The 17,239-nt window shown below is 34.7% G+C and overlaps 1 long non-coding RNA gene across 1 annotated transcript; it reads left to right on the forward strand.

Annotated features, from left to right (window-relative positions):
- Window positions 1–7,126: 7,126 nt before the first annotated feature.
- On the forward strand, window positions 7,127–9,254 carry LOC127158242 (uncharacterized). Its single transcript, XR_007826098.1, has 4 exons — window positions 7,127–7,392; window positions 8,572–8,665; window positions 8,856–8,940; window positions 9,037–9,254. It is a non-coding gene; the product is annotated as an uncharacterized LOC127158242 (long non-coding RNA).
- Window positions 9,255–17,239: the final 7,985 nt, after the last annotated feature.

Here is a 17,239-nt window from a genome sequence, read left to right on the forward strand (position 1 = left end):
CTCGATGTTCTCCATCAATGTGGACACTTGTTTTTTGGGACCAATGAAATGACGTCGTCCTCCGAAACTCTGAATGACAGACTGTGTTTCTTCACTGAGTTTAAATCCAAATGTCATATTTCTAATTGCGTGTTTTAAATGCTGAAAATGTAAATCTAGTGTGGTTTCTGATCTAAAGAGCACACTGTCCTCTGGCCGTAAGACTGTAGAACTGCACCTGCAGAAATAAGATTACATTGCATGGCTTTAAATATTTTAATGTTTCAGATATATTTTCACTATTTCTTTTATTTATTTTTAAAATGATCTTATAAATCAGTTGTGGCTGTTTCATTGTTGTTGTTCTGGTTTTGATGTGTTTCTTTCTGCATAAAAGAATCTTCAGGTGACACTGGTCTCAGTTCAGTCATTAAATCTCAAAAGCTCATCAATCACATTTACCTTGATTTCAGATCCAGTTGTCATATTGCAAGAAATACTAGTATTAATCAAGGTGCTGAAGATGCAGAGAGACCCATAAAGAGACCCAACAATCTTGTCACATCTTCGTTCTTGTGGTTATTCAGGACTTCTACTCTACTAATCTGTTTGGTTTCTGTTCGTGTCTCCAAACACTGACAATCAACATGATAAACAGTTTCACAGATTCATCACTAAACAGGTCATTTTGAAAAACACTGATCATGACAAACACTGGAGAAAGAAAGAAAAAGCAATAACTAAAACAGGTGTAAGGGTTTTAAGGTGTTTCATAATTAATGTTTGTGTATTTTCATTGTTAATTTGTACAAGGTTTTATAGCATTACATAATAACATTTCAATACATTTCATTAGACTTCAACCTAAAGAAATCCTCATGTTGTTCTTTGACTTGTTTCAACTCACCCACATGATCATAAACTCCACCTTACAGCACTTACCAGGAAGAGACTGATGTGTTATTTCTCCTTTTTTTTCACACCGACTGCAATAAAGAATCAGTAAAAAAAATGAAGAAAAACACTTTCAAAAGGATTTTTATGAAGTTTGTTTCTGAACAGACAGCAGATCTTTGTGATTCTTGTGGTGATTAATTTTTCAAACTGTCTGTTTGCGGGAGCTCAAACAGTGAAAATGGCTTCAAAATCTGAATATGATTACATTTGTCCTGTATGTCATGAAATCTTCAAGAATACAGTTGTTTTATCATGTAGTCACAGTGTCTGTAAAGAGTGTCTTCAACAGTTCTGGAGAACCAAAGAAATTCAGGAGTGTCCTCTCTGCAGGAGAAAACCTGAACCACCTCCTAATCTCACATTAAAAAACATGTGCGGGTCATTCTTGATGGAGAGAAATGAGAGTTGTTCATCAGGATCTGAGAAGATCTGCAGTTTACACAGTGAGAAACTCAAAATCTTCTGTCTGGAGGACAAACAGCCGGTGCGTGTATTTTGCAGAGAGTCACATTAACACCTCAATCACACATTCAGACCTATCAGTGAAGCTGTTTCGCTATATAAGGTAAGACAGATTAATATCTGAGGATAAAATCATTAATATCTGAGCATATCATAAAATAAATTTCAACTAACATCTTGTTCATGTATTACAGAATCATATTGCAGAAATCTCTGGTGTTTATATTTTCATTTTTGAATGTGGTTTGATTTCAGTCTCAAGCTGAGCACACAGAGCGTCAGATTAAACAGCAGTTTGAGAAGCTTCATCAGTTTCTCAGAGATGAAGAAGCTACAATCACTGCACTGAGGGAGGAAGAGGAGCAGAAGAAGCAGATGATCGTGTGAGAGTGTATCTGGACTATGACGGAGGAACGGTGTCATGCTCTGATCCTGTAACTAACACACATCTACACACATTCACATCATTCCCTGAAAGTTCTTCTCCTCTAAAGATCTTACCGGTCAATCGTCAGTAATTGTTACACCTGTAGGTGTGGATCTTCCTGCTTTCATCCTTCGTCGCAGTGTTAGAGCTAGAGTTGTATTGCCAGTGGCTGGCCAAGACCATGACAGAAAATCAGTGTAACTCCAATCTGGCAAAAAATTAATAATGAATAAATACATGAATTAATCATAGGACTGCTGATTAATTCTCATTAACCCACATTAGCTATACATTCCTACTGTAACTTCAGATGTTAGTCTATTAGAACTTTTTTTTTCTATTATCTGATTAACCAGCGGTTGGAGCAAAAGATCTAACATTAACTAAATTTTGTAAATGTGGTTAAGGACACCTAAAACTTTAGCTTACTTCAAACAGGGCTGTCAACTTTCGAGTTTAGCCTGAAGTGAGAATTATTGAGGAATAATTAACAAGCTTGTGATTAAGTATTTTTTGATGATATTCTTTTTCTCAATTTCTCTAAACTAAACTATAGAGTGTTTTCACGACACGTCATCAGTCAGCCATATTGGCGGCATTGAACATAAACATTGCCACTGAACCGAACATAACTCACAAATTTAGCTGATTATTGATGCTGAAAATGGTCAGTTATTGTCATGTTTTGGGCTGTACTAATTGGTTGGACCAGGAAAAAACGTTTAAAGTACTATAGACTGACAAAAGTTATAATAAATCAAGGAGAAAGGTGTACAAAAAAATGTGCGGGGAAAAAGGCGTTTGTGATTGGCATCCATCAGCATTGCCTTGGAAATGTTGAACGAGCTGCGAAAAGAGCGCAGCCTCTCTTTAATGTCTCTGAAACTATTAACCATCATGTTTCCTGACAGGTCTTTGTATGTCCTCTCTGCCTCTCCCAGCCTTTCCATTATATCTTCAATTGCGAAAGCCACGCTTGTGCTGATTTTTCTCTCCACCCGACCTGCTGTTGCATTCAGAAGATGAAGCGGATAAATCCAGACTTTTATTGGGACTTCATTTTGTGGTTTGTCCTTTAACAGAGCTGGCAGCTGCTTGTACACATTCAGGGCCTCCATGTATGTGGTGGGGTTCTGCTGAAGGTGGACATCACCATGAAATGTGCAGGTGATCTTCTCAGCCATTTTCTTGTTAGCATAGGTCATTTGTGAAGCTGCTTTCCCCTCAGCGGATAAATCAGGAATCTTTCTAACCCTGGTATCCAGGTCTTTCTCAATCATCCACTTGTTTTCTTCTTCTGACAGTGTCCCCCCTGCTGAAAAAAAAAAAAACAGCTAAACCCAGCTTAGGCTGATTGACTGGTTTTAGCTGGTTTAGGCTGGAAGTAACTGGTTTTAGCTGGTCTCCCAGCCTGACCAATCTGGAGTCCATTTGACCTAATTACAAATTAATCAGTTTGTTTCACTTACTGACAAGGTTCAATTCAAGGTAAGTTTAGTATCATAATCAGGTAGGCTAGATGATACAGCTTAAATTATTCTAGTTGTATCTGAGAAGAGTCTAAAACAAAATTATTAAAGTGGTTTCACAAATAAATTGTAGTATAAAGTACAGCATAAAATCAAGCTAGCACTCAAAAAAATCAGCATAGAACTCAAATCAGATTAAATTATTGTCTGAAGAAATACATTCACCATAGTTGTGTGACCAATTATAATCAGCTGTTTTATTTTTAACAAGTGTTTTGGTATTTAATAGACTTTTACACAAAATATAAATAAAACAAACGCAGTCTTTATATTACAATCACCTGCAATTAAAAAACACTAGGAGAAAAAAACAATCATTAAATTTCAAATCTACAGAGGCGGGATTTTCTTCAACGGTCGACATTCGGGAGCGGCAATAAGTACGATTCACAACTGTGGTAAGTGATTTATTTCACTTTTTATTTCACTTTTTATTCAAACATGATAGAGAGCTACAACCTATTATAGCCTACATACTAATAACATATTTAGGAGTATTAAAATTGCTTTTGAAGGCGCGTGCGCGTTTTACTTTCGGTTTTGTTTGAATGATCGCGCGAACTCTCGGCGGTGCTGAACGGGATTTTGAAAAGTGACTAGGGGAAATTCGCCACTGGTATATCGTATGCTATATTAAAGGTCTTTTTAAAACACTGTTTTAATGCATTAAGTCACGTTAAGCGTTTTAAAATGCCCCGGCATCTGGAGATTCCGCCGGAAGTGCCGCTGCTTCCGTTTACACTGAAATGCCTTCCGTTTGCACTGAAAAGTTCACGCACATCCACATATGAAATCTCTTGCATATATGTATATAGTATATACACAACTAAAGCCTGCGTCTGAAATTTATTTTGTTTGTTTGCGTGAGTGTTTATATGCGCGCAACGAGTTTATATGTATATGTGCGAGTGTTTTTAGGTGTATATGCATGGATCAAGTTTATATGTATATGCGAGTATGTACAGGTGTGTCTGCATGCAGCGAGTTTATATGTATATGTGCGTGTTGTTGTAGGTGTATATGCATGGATCAAGTTTATACGTATAAGCGAGTGTCTATTAGCGAAGTTTGATTTAAATCCTACGTGGCACCTCATACAGACAGCTCTGCATAAGTTCAAATCGCTCTTGCAGTCCTTTAATGTCATACACCGGTCGGTGTGCGCAGAGCAACTTCAAGCCTTCTGACTACATAACTAAGGCTTGAAGCAGCACCAGGGCTGTACAGTGCGGCAGATGTGTCGAACGTACAAGTCTGTGTGTTCAAATTTACCTCAGTAGAACGCATGCATGGATTTTGCATGGGTTTGAGTCTGTTTACAAACCTGTTGTCTATTGAGAACATTTTAATGACATTTTTTTTAATAATTCATAATAATAATTCATTTAAATAATCATTTAATAACATACGTCGAGTCCTTAAAAAAACCTTCCTTTTGTGATCTGACGTGGTTTAACAACCCAGAATGAGGCAAAATTATTATTTTATATAGTGATAAAGGCTGTTGATTAGCATTATTGCATCTGTAGTTTATTCATATAAAAATGCCCGATGTGGCTTGAAAAACAGAGAGAAATCATTCCCACTGAGCAAGTGACGTCTGTGGACATACAAAACATGTTGATATCGCGTCCGCCCGTCCAGGCCATGATCTGAACGTCCATTGACAGCCAGAATAAGTCGATTAATGACACTGAGAAACGATGTCTCATCAGGCCACAATCTAAACGTCCACTGACAGCCAGTACTAGTTGAGAAAAGACGTTCATATGGACTATAATCTAAACGTCCACTGACATCTAGATTTAGTCGATTTATGACGTTAATAAAGATGTCCAATCTGGTCACAATCTAAACGTCCACTGACTACCAGATTTAGTTGAGAAAAGACGTTCATCCTGGCTATAATTTGTACGTCCTTTGACATCCAGAATTATTCGACAAATTACGTGAATAAAGATGTCCAATTTGGCCACAATCTAAACGTCCGTAAACATCCAGATTTAGTCAATAAATGACAGAAATTATGTTAAGGCCACAATCGAAACGTCAACCAATCAAAAAAGACATCTGAAATGACTGTAAAAAAAATTAACAACCATCGTCATTGTCATAATTGCAGAGTCCCTCAGTCCAGACTAATTTCCTAAAGTCATTCCAGATTAAGTGCCAAGCCCTTAAACACGATCGTTTTAAGTTTTATTGTGTTGTGTTAATTTATACTACTGTTCTAGTTTTAAGTTTTGCTAAGTATTAGTAATAAAAATATATTTTGAGATTTAAATGGTTGATTTCTGGGAGTGATCAGTTTGGTTTACAGGAAAATGGTAAGCAGTTTATTACAATTATATTGATAAGATTCAAAAATGCAAGACTAGTATACACTACACAGTTATTCAATTGAATATTCAGTATTATCAGTATTCTTTCAAATCTAATTTAGGTCTACACTGTAAAAAATGTCTGTGAAAACTACAGTAAAAAACTGTAAAGCAGCAACAGTAAAAGATTATTTAAACAAAAATGGCATGTCACTGTATTACATACATTAAATTACCGTAACTTAAGAAACAGTACATAACTTAAATTTTTACTTTCTTAAAATGTAAAAAACACAAATTTTTACAGTGAAAATATTAATTTTGGCTAAAATAAATTAAAAACTACCGTAACTTCTCAAGCAAGTAATCCCCCTAAAATCAACGGTATAATTCTGTGTAAAAACACATTTTGTTGATGTGTACTATAGAATTTACAACATAAAACCTTCAAAAATTCGACAAACACATACCTTAAATTCTACTGTAGCAAGATGTTAAACATATGGTATATGGTTGTTAAATAAGTCAATTTTAAAGGGATAGTTCACCCAAAAATGAAAATTCCAAACCCGTAAGATTTCATTCATCTTTGGAACACAAATTAAGATAGACAGCAATAGTCGTTACACCATAATTACACAATTAAATCCAAAAAATCTTAATTTCTGTTCCGAAGATGACATAATTTAAATTTTCTTTTGGTGAACTATCCCTTTAATTAAAAAATTTAAAATATTCTGTAATTGACTGTACTTTTGTGGATTTTTCTTTTAAATATGGATCAAATTTGATAGTTAAAATGCAACGAAAAACAAAATGGATGTCTTGAAAAAAGTCAAGAGATAATTTTAAGAATACAAATATATTGACCTTTATGTAATCATATTGTAAAAATATTTGATTTTCCATATTATTTTTTAATTGTCACTATAGGCTATGAAATAAAATCAGATAGAATAAGCTAAATAAAAGAGCACAAGACATAACAAAAACTTGCCCATTCTAAAAGAAAATTATGAAAATGTGTTTTATTATTTATCCTTTATTATTCATGATAGCATGTTTTAAAAATCCTATTAAAAATACCCTTTAAAAGTAAATTATTGAAAACTGTGTAGTAGCCTATTATTCATGATCTAAGCCTATTTTTTAAAAATGAATAAATAAATAAAGTAACCTATCATAAAACTGTGAAACACTGAGAAACATTTATCAAAATCATGAACAAACATGAAGACAGAAAAAACAACAAGAAGAAGACGGCTTCCAGTCCCGACTTCTGACATCATGAGAACTGCACAGCGCGATCTGCATGCAATACAAGTGGTGAGTACTATAATGCCTTTATTTGTTTATATTATTTAGGGTAACTTGCAAATTGTGAAGGTGAGGGGAAAGGCATTATCGTGCACTGCTGACGCATGCTACGTCTTTTCAAAGTGCATCTTCTTTTAACCCATTCCCCATTTCTGGGCTTATTTAAAAAAAACACAATAGTGCACGGGAACGCGCACTAATTTAAAATGGGGGAAGGGCACCGCTCATTGAACGAACGTTAACAACGTCGACGTCATTTTTTTTAGTCAGCGCCATTTTAGCTCGCCCACCGCCTAGCAACTGTTGGAATAACGATACGTGATAACACAATTGTTTGACTTCTGGGGACTTCACATCTCTTTTCGAGTCAAGCCCGACAACACTTTTCTAAACTAAAAAGGTAAAACTCTCGAACAACTGTCGTTGTAGTTATTGATCCTGTCTTGTAGACGCGATGTTGTGTTGCAATTTCTCTGGCAAGTTGGTCAAATCATTGAGGGGGTATGTACTACACTGCAAACTTCACAGAAATGAACCACGTTGTTTATTTAAGTGCTTTGCAGCCGATTGCAAACAGACTTTCTGTACATATGCATCATTTAAGGCTCATTTTTACAGAAAACATAATGTTAATGCACCTGTTAACATTACTGTCGGGACAGCTGTTAACATTACCACTATTAAATGTGCAGTAACATCCATTTGAAGTGTTAAGACAAAACACTTAAACAGCACTACCTGTATGGAACAGCATCCACTTTACTGTACCTTATCTGTTAACCACTAACAGAAAAAGTATGCTTTTAGGTTTTGGGTTAATGTTAATGTTTTAATAAGCATTGTTTTTGGTTCAGTTCAATTGGTAAACTGGCTTATTTCACATTTTGGTAAAAGTTATTAATGTCTAATGATTACTTAAGAACAATGTAACATTTTGGACATTTTTGTTAGAGGCTGTATTTGTTCAGTTTAGTAAAAAAAAAAAAAAAAAAAAAAAAAAAAGAGCAATTTTTATTTTATTTATTTATTTTTTTACATTTTTCTAAAGATGTTACAAAACAAATTGATTATACTCCCTGCATATAGTGTGATATGCTTTTAGTTTTGGATTTTAGAAGTTTTGTTTTTTCAAAATAGTCTGATACAACAGGGAGTTTAGAGTGTTTGGCTGTTTACATACTGATGTTAATAAACCTTTTGGAAAACTTTCCAGACACCTTTTTTCAGTGATTGTTGTAACCTTTCAAATTAAGTTAATGGCTGATGGCATTGCTAAGATCTAGGAATCTACTTAAAAGTAACGTTCAAATTTTTCTGCTAAAAGTGAAATAGCTTTTACAGACACACACATTGTATAAGCTATTTTCATAACTAGTGTAAAATTGAAGTCTTTCAATTCTGACACATTTCAAGCACTGCATTCAAACTTCAGTAGATGATGACTTTGAGGAAACAACTTTCTGGACCTTTGTGACAAAAGAAAGTGGTGAAATTGTACTCTTTTATCAACAGTATTTATTTAATTTACTGGTTTTAACTTTTAATGACATGTTTTTGCTGTATCCACTTTATTGAACAGCAGCAGTAGAGATTAACAAGAGACACATTGGAGAGAGATCCGGATTGCAGCACCAGGACCTAGGTGGAAGTGAACTTTGGTTGCTACAATAATGGTATGTGTTGTGTTGAACCTGATTAGCCACTTGTGAGGCACAACTGTTGGTTTTTCACTAAATGTGGCCATTTATTTATTACATGTAATTTGCAAACTGCATTTAAAAGAGTGAAAGATATGCTTGAAAATATGTTGTCTTATTTAGGACAATATTTTTCCCTTTACCTGTTTTTGTTATGTTATGCCAGGTGTTGTACGCAACAAGGACCTCTTCAATCCCTTTTTCCTGACAGTATCCATTTGGATTTCGATACTTTTCAAGAATAAATAGCGGTAAGTTTTGCTGTTCATTATACATTAATTTCTTTTTTTTTCCAAAAACTTTTGAAGTACTATTTAATTATTTAACCCTTTCTTTAACTTGCACAGCTGGAAATTTCAGTGCTTCCAACTTTGCAGAAATGTGGGATGGCCAAGTCTCAGAGTGCTAAGCTTCAGTGAGTACATTTCATTCATAAGCTTTTAAAGTAACTGCCCTGCATCAATATTTGTCAGATCATACATGTTACCTTTTGGTCAGCTGCTCAAATAACTTTACTCTGTTGTCACTGATATGATAAAATTGTGGAACTAAAATCTTTTTTTTTCTAAAGAGTATTTTATTACAACATAAATGTGTTCACAATCTTTCATTCTATAGCAGTGCATATGTCAGTTTTTAATTTTAAAACAGAGGTCCTAATGCTTGATCTCAACTGATGTGTAAAATATTGTTTATGCTAATTTTTCTATACTTTTAACATATTACTAAAATTGCTTGCACATTTACAGATTAATATTACCACACGTTCACACTTGTGAATAACTTGTATATACATATAAACTTAACGCATGCATACGCTAATAGACACTCGCTTATACGTATAAACTTGATCCATGCATATACACCTACAACAACACGCACATATACATATAAACTCGCTGCATGCAGACACACCTGTACATACTCGCATATACATATAAACTTGATCCATGCATATACACCTAAAAACACTCGCACATACATATAAACTCGTTGCGCGCATATACACCCATAAAACACTCACGCAAACATACAAAATAAATTTCAGGTAAGACGCAGGCTTTAGTTGTGTATATACATATATGCAAGTGATTTCAGTTGTGGATGTGCGTTAACTTTTCAGTGTAAACGGAAGCAGCGGCACTTCCGGCGGAATCTCCAGATGCCGGGGCATTTTAAAACGCTTAACGTGACTTAACACATTAAAATAGTGTTTTAAAAATAACTTTAATATAGCATACGATGTACCAGGGGCGAATTTCCACTGGGCACTTTTCAAAATCCCGTTCAGCACCGCCGAGAGTTCGCGCGATTGTTCAAACAAAACCGAAAGTAAAACGCGCACGCGCCTTCAAAAGCAATTTTAATACCCCGCGTTTAGAGCGCGACTCCCCAATGCGTGCAAATTAGGCTACATAACATATTTAGGATGTTATTAGTATGTAGGCTATAATAGGTTGTGTAGTTGTCTATAGTTCTCTATCATGTTTGAAAAATTTAGTCTCTATTTGCACTTTGAATATTGAGAGAGTAGCCTACTTGGCTACTATAACTAGGACTGTATAAACTAGGACTGTTTTATATATATATATATATACATACTGTCTTTATTTATATGTTAAATTTGCGAAAAAGAGCTTTAGTTAGGAGGTCAAACATTCAAGAAGCTCATAATTCATGTACAGTTCTAAGGTCTGAAGAGACTTATGAAATCATGCAGAAGAGAATTAAGCCAGTCAGTTGAGTTTGTAGCAAAACTTTTTATGGTGTTTGAGTGTTGTTGTCTTTTACTGCATGTGATAATTCATACTCAGAAAGTAGAACAGAACATAGTTAAAACAATTCAAATAGAGACCAAAATTTTTCGAGCATGATACAGAACTATAGACAACTACACAACCTATTATAGCCTACATACTAATAACATCCTAAATATGTTATGTAGCCTAATTTGCACGCACTGGGGAGTCGCGCTCTAAACGCGGGGTATTAAAATTGCTTTTGAAGGCGCGTGCGCGTTTTACTTTCGGTTTTGTTTGAACGATCGCGCGAACTCTCGGCGGTGCTGAACGGGATTTTGAAAAGTGACTAGTGGAAATTCGCCCCTGGTACATCGTATGCTATATTAAAGGTCTTTTAAAACACTATTTTAATGCATTAAGTCACGTTAAGCGTTTTAAAATGCCCCGGCATCTGGAGATTCCGCCGGAAGTGCCGCTGCTTCCGTTTACACTGAAATGCCTTCCGTTTACACTGAAAAGTTAACGCACATCCACATATGAAATCACTTGCATATATGTATATACACAACTAAAGCCTGCGTCTTACCTGAAATTTATTTTGTATGTTTGCGTGTGTTTTATGGGTGTATATGCGCGCAACGAGTTTATATGTATGTGCGAGTGTTTTTAGGTGTATATGCATGGATCAAGTTTATATGTATATGCGAGTATGTACAGGTGTGTCTGCATGCAGCGAGTTTATATGTATATGTGCGTGTTGTTGTAGGTGTATATGCATGGATCAAGTTTATACGTATAAGCGAGTGTCTATTAGCGTATGCATGCGTTAAGTTAATATGTATATACAAGTTATTCACAAGTGTATATGTATTCATTACTAATAAAAGATGTATTGGTATGGATTTCATATTAGTGTGCATGTGTATTTCATATATATATTTTGAACATCCAATAGTATACATGTATACGCAAGTAGTTTCTAGGTGTATATGCATGTGTTTTATGTATGTATTGATAAGCGAAGTTTCATTTAAATCCTACGTGGCGCCTCATAATACACAGTACAAATGCACAAATGAAATAAACAGTGCTTTATTTTTTCAGCTACAATAGGTGTAGATGTGTGTATTTCAGTCTTTTGCCCTGATACTCGTATTGATTATCAAAGTAGACTGCATAATTCAGAGTGTTGCTTGCTTGTGTGTAGTTCATTAATAATCAATTTGACAAAAGAAGACTGAGTTTATCTCTGTTTAAGCATATCGCTTATGAACTAACTTGTCTTTGGGTCTGTTTTCTGCAGATAGATCATGCCAATCCACATTGAAATAGTGACAACATTCAAGTCTTCAAGCAGTACATTTCCAGTTTCTCGAACTGACTCAGTCCAATGTCTTCCGTCAAGTGTGGACTCATTACTGTTGTTCAACCAGACAAGCGGCCCTGATTGATGTTTATGTCATCATTGATTATCCTGAATTTATATGGACACATTTTATTTCCAAGATCAACACGTCTTTGTGAGTACACTGGTCAAGTTATTGGATCAGCTCAGACTGTTTTAACACAGTGCCTGTGTGCAGAATCTGTTTCTTTAAAATCTAATAATTATGGTTTGTGCCTTGATTTACTATAGACAGTATTTATTAGTTAATTTAGCAATTCCAATAATATGACTGATTACTGTAAAATCTGTGGCAAACAACTGTAATGCCTTTTGTATTTTACCGTATTTTTTGCAGTGAAATTCTGGCAACCACAGCTGCCGGTAATTTTCTGTAAAATTGAACATTACAATAAAATACTATAATATTCTATACAGTTGTATTGTGTTTGTTACGTAAATAGAATGTAATTAGTTTGACAGTATATTTATTATATTAACAGTAGTTTACTGTAAGAAAATCTACATTTACAACTGCTTAAAGTAAATTACTGTAAACAAGCAGCAGTTCTCAAATGTAAAATTGACGGGTTATCAAAAAGTATTCTGTAAAGCATTTCACATTGTGACCATATATTTTACGGTGAACTTCTGGCAACCACAGCTGCCGGTATTTTACCGTATATTATACTTTTTTTTTTTTTTTTTTTTACAGTGTATGGTCTGTCTGAAGTTTCATGACGCGACAACCATTAACAAGAGTAACTGGGTTTTTCTTAGTGAGAACTAACTCACTTCCACTGTTTGAAGTAAACATTTTTTAAAGTTTGATCCTTGCAAATATGCACAGATGGGATTTCCATGTTAGTACAGTTGTGTTAGACATTTCTACAGAAAAAGCATTTAATCCAACTTTTATTCTCCTGAAAAGACGTATAAAAAACTTTCATTCTGGCTCCTGTGAGGACGTCTTCTGGATGTCTATAAATTATGTCTGTAGCACGTCTTTAATTTACGTCTATGCAATGTCCAGAAAAGACGTATAAAAAACTTTCATTCTGGCTCCTGTGAGGACGTCTTCTGGATGTCTATAAATTACGTCTGTAGCACGTCTTTAATTTACGTCTATGCAATGTCCAGAAAAGACGTATAAAAAACTTTCATTCTGGCTCCTGTGAGGACGTCTTCTGGATGTCCATAAATTACGTCTGTAGCACGTCTTTAATTTACGTCTATGCAATGTCCAGAAAAGACGTATAAAAAACTTTCATTCTGGCTCCTGTGAAGACGTCTTCTGGATGTCTATAAATTACGTCTTATAGACGTGTTCTAGACCACTTTTTGCTCGCTGGGTTTAGACGCAATCGTACAGATATGTATCCATGTTTCATCAGTTAAAATGTCTCTATATGAGTTTTATTGAGCTACGCGAAAGTACCTTTGTCCATTTTAGGGATTTCCTATATGAATTAAACATTATAGCGGTAGCACATAAGTCATGGTTGTAATCCGCCATAAAACTAAAAGAAGAAGAAGAATGAAACATTACATTACATGTGTGCACTTACTAATGCTCCTATAAATACAAATAATAATACTTCTAAGTTTTTTTTTTTTCTCCAGTGTAGAGGAGTTTTTCCCCCCTCTCTCTCAGTGAATGGATAAGATATTCTGACCCAAAAAAATATTTTTTTTTTTTTTTGTCAAAAAATTTTCATCATAATATTATAATAAATCCCTATACCTTTCTAAGCTGAAAAAAAAAGATGTTTTGACTGCTATATACATAATATTTATTGCTGTAGTACTTGTTTTATACATGCAATGATGCCCATGATCAGACCCGGATCCAATGTGTAATGCAATAAAATATTTTTCATCAATCAAAACAATACAAAACAAGCAAAATAGCCTGCATTTTGTATCATTTATGAATATTAGTATGTCTATGTTTATTTTGTTTATGCTCTGCTTATTTTATTTATTTTTTTGTGTACTTCCTTCCCTGATGAATGGGTATCTGTTTACTTAAGCTCACTTGCACTGCTGTTTTTTTTTATTTGTTTAAATAGTTTACATATGTTTGTTGAATGTGTTAAAATTAATGAAATAGTCATGTTATGTGCTTTCTCTTCACTCGTCAAATTTCTATGACCCATTTATCATTATCTTGCCTAGGGCCCCACAAACCTACAGGCCGGCACTGTGTATGCATCTATGTGTGTATGTTTATATGTATGTATATGTGTGTGTGGTTGTGTATGTTAATGTATATGTATCTGTTATGTATGTGTGTATTATGTATTAGTCTTGGTTCATAGGGTCTCTGCGTGTTGCGGCTGCTTTGTCCCTGTCGGTGGGCCTGATTGACGCATCTTGTCAGCATGGGCACTATCTACTTTTTAGTTTGGGTCGCCTGCTCCCTCCATTTGCTGCCTCTGCCGGCGCTGCCCTATCTCTCTTAATTTTACAGAATAAGAGTATAATCTGAGATGGATGCGGTGTCTCTGGTTGGGGAGCTAACTAGTGAACATCAGGATTACAGTCAATTATATATATATACACGAATATTAATAATGAACAGTCATCCATCGGATCACACCCAGACTAGGGGAGCCTGGTCTGGAGGTGCCTGTTGTGATGGCCCAGTACCCCTTTTGTGATTGTACATGGAGCAATGTTTTGAAGTCACTCCACCAAGAAGTCACTAAGCCTTAACAGAATATGAAGAGTTCAGATGCAAAAGCCACTAAATCCATCTGACGTATTTCTTTAAAATGAGCATTTCTTTGTGGCTACTTCGTATAGGTTTCTATGTAAGTACTGGTACTTCTGATTGGGCTGAGGCTGGAATTAAGTGAGTTTGAAGTAAAAGTATTTGATGGACACCACTCTAGAGTCTCGTCTCGAACACACATATACTGTATACATACTAAAGTTGTTTGCAGTACTCCGTATATGCACCATTGTATTTTTGGACAAGGTATTTGCATCTTGCATCAACCCTGTGTCAGGCCTAACACCTCAACACCTGGGCCTGGTGGACCTGCAGGATGGCCATGGCTTGCGGCACGGAGACAGCCTGACCCATGACGCTGTAAGACTTGGCAGCGATAACTGACGACAGCTTACAGGCCTTGGATGGGAGGTGCGGACGGTTCCGCCAGGTGGTGACGTTTTGCGTAAATTTACAACCGGGTCTTATCTAGTGACAAATCAACCGGACGCTCCACCTGGGGAAAGTCAGTGTACCCACTGGCTGCCTCGTCGTCGAGGGTAGTGAGAGGGTTGACGTAACGCTGAAGGTGACTGACTGAGGGGAAACCCTTTTTGGTGTTAAATAGAACCTTTTTACAGGGTTTCACTAAGAACCATGATTTGAAAATGCTATATAGCATCTTGATGATGTTATAAATAACCTTTTAATGATTAGCATTTCATTAATATAAGTATATTAATTTCATTAATATAAGTAGTAATAATATTATTTGTATATATTATTTATTAATATTGTTGCCCGTCTATCTGCTTGGTCTTAAAATATATTGTATTGTCTATTAGGGTTTTACATAACAACAACAGATGTGTCAATTAGGTACTTTTATTTATTTATTTTTTTCTTTTATAACATTGTAGCACATTGCAGAAAAAATAACTTCTAACAACAGTTATTAGCAGAATACAACAATAAATGATCATTGACACTGAACATACATAAATACTTAAAGAAGTAAATAGAAACTGAAAATAGAAACTGAAAATAGTGAAATAAAGACCAAATTCCAGTAAACTACTGTATTTTCACAATCCTCTATGATGCTTTAAATGTATCATAATTTGCATTTTGGTATGAATGAGTACCAGTTTCTCTCTTCAGATGAGGTTGTAGGTTGTGATGCATCTGAAATACATAATTGAGTTTAAGTTACAGTGTGTCCTTCCAGTTGTTTATGTAAAAATTGTTCATGAAAGCCAAAAGTATGTTAGTGCTTCACAATGTTAAAAGGAAAAAAATGACATCAAATCATGAAATAGCATGAAATATAAAGTATTAACATAATTAAAAATTTGTTATATATACCATTTTTAAATGGAAAAAAATGTTTACTTTACAATTGTAATTGGTTTCCAAACAAACATGTCCGTTTCTTTCTTTCTGTTATTTTAATTAATTTATTTATGAATTTTTTTGTTTTTGTTTTTGAGTCACATGTAAGTGTGAGCAGGTCTGTTAAGCTGTGGAAACTTCTCTCCCATTCTCCACTAAGTAAGTAACAAAGGTGATGAATTTATAATAGTTTTGTTTATTATTATTATTATTATTATTATTATTATTATTAGATTTTAAAGGGCTCGAATACTGTACATTTGTGCTTTTGACCTTCATAAACATAATTGTTTTTATGTGAACACATGTAACTCTGATCTCAATAGTGTATTTCAGATGCATCACATCCTACAACCTCATCATCATGCAGAGAAACTGACACTGGGGAATGTGAAGATGCTTAATTGGCACTTCATCACATCTATTTTTTTGTTTTTATTTTGTGTTTTACTTCTTTGTGTATTTATTCATGTACACTGCCAATTTTCATTTATTGATGTATTCGGCTAATAATGAATTGGCATGTCAAATAATAATAATAATAATAATAATAATAATAATAATAATAATAAAACCTTATCCACATTACCTGATGTCATTGTTGTTTTAATGTAAAACCCTATAATGTAAAAAAAAAAAAAAAACTGATTACTGATTTTCTGAAGCTCAGCCATCCAGCTACACAGACTGTCAGCATATTTTTAACAGGTAAATGATTTCTTTCTTAAAATGTTTGTCATTTTTTCCTACCAATCATGTCTTTTTCTCTATTTTAAACATGTAAGGGTGACAAGCTCTGTTCAGTTAAGAAGACTTCTCTCCTCTTCACCACTAAGTTTTGGGAGTTAATTTTTAGTCTATCTCCTATCCTGAAAGGTCTGTTTTACAGGGATGGACTAAAAATGAACTCCCAGAACATACTGCCAGATTCTTGGACATTAATTCTTGAAAGAGTGGTACAAGACGATGTGGTGCTGGTCCTACAAGAGTCACTCTCAATTATCCGTCTATAAAGCCTTTATTTATTTATTTTTTTAATCTGTCTTCATGTATTCCACAACACTTCAGCATGTTATTCTTATTAAGTGAAGGTTATTTGTACACCTTGCAGTTTTGGAAAATGGTGGCACTGAAGACTAAATGGTTCCTGATGGTTTCACATCCAGTTCTTCACATTAACTCTTAATTCTTTCATAGTTAATGCGTCTTTTCTTCTCTACCTGTTTTTTCCTGACCCTGCTGACCCAATGAGCATTTCTCTGTCCAATGATCATGCCTTAACTTTGTAAATTCTAGTATCACATCCTTCTCATGAC

This window comes from Labeo rohita, unplaced genomic scaffold (genome assembly GCF_022985175.1).
Source record: "Labeo rohita strain BAU-BD-2019 unplaced genomic scaffold, IGBB_LRoh.1.0 scaffold_141, whole genome shotgun sequence".
Taxonomy (NCBI): domain Eukaryota; kingdom Metazoa; phylum Chordata; class Actinopteri; order Cypriniformes; family Cyprinidae; genus Labeo; species Labeo rohita.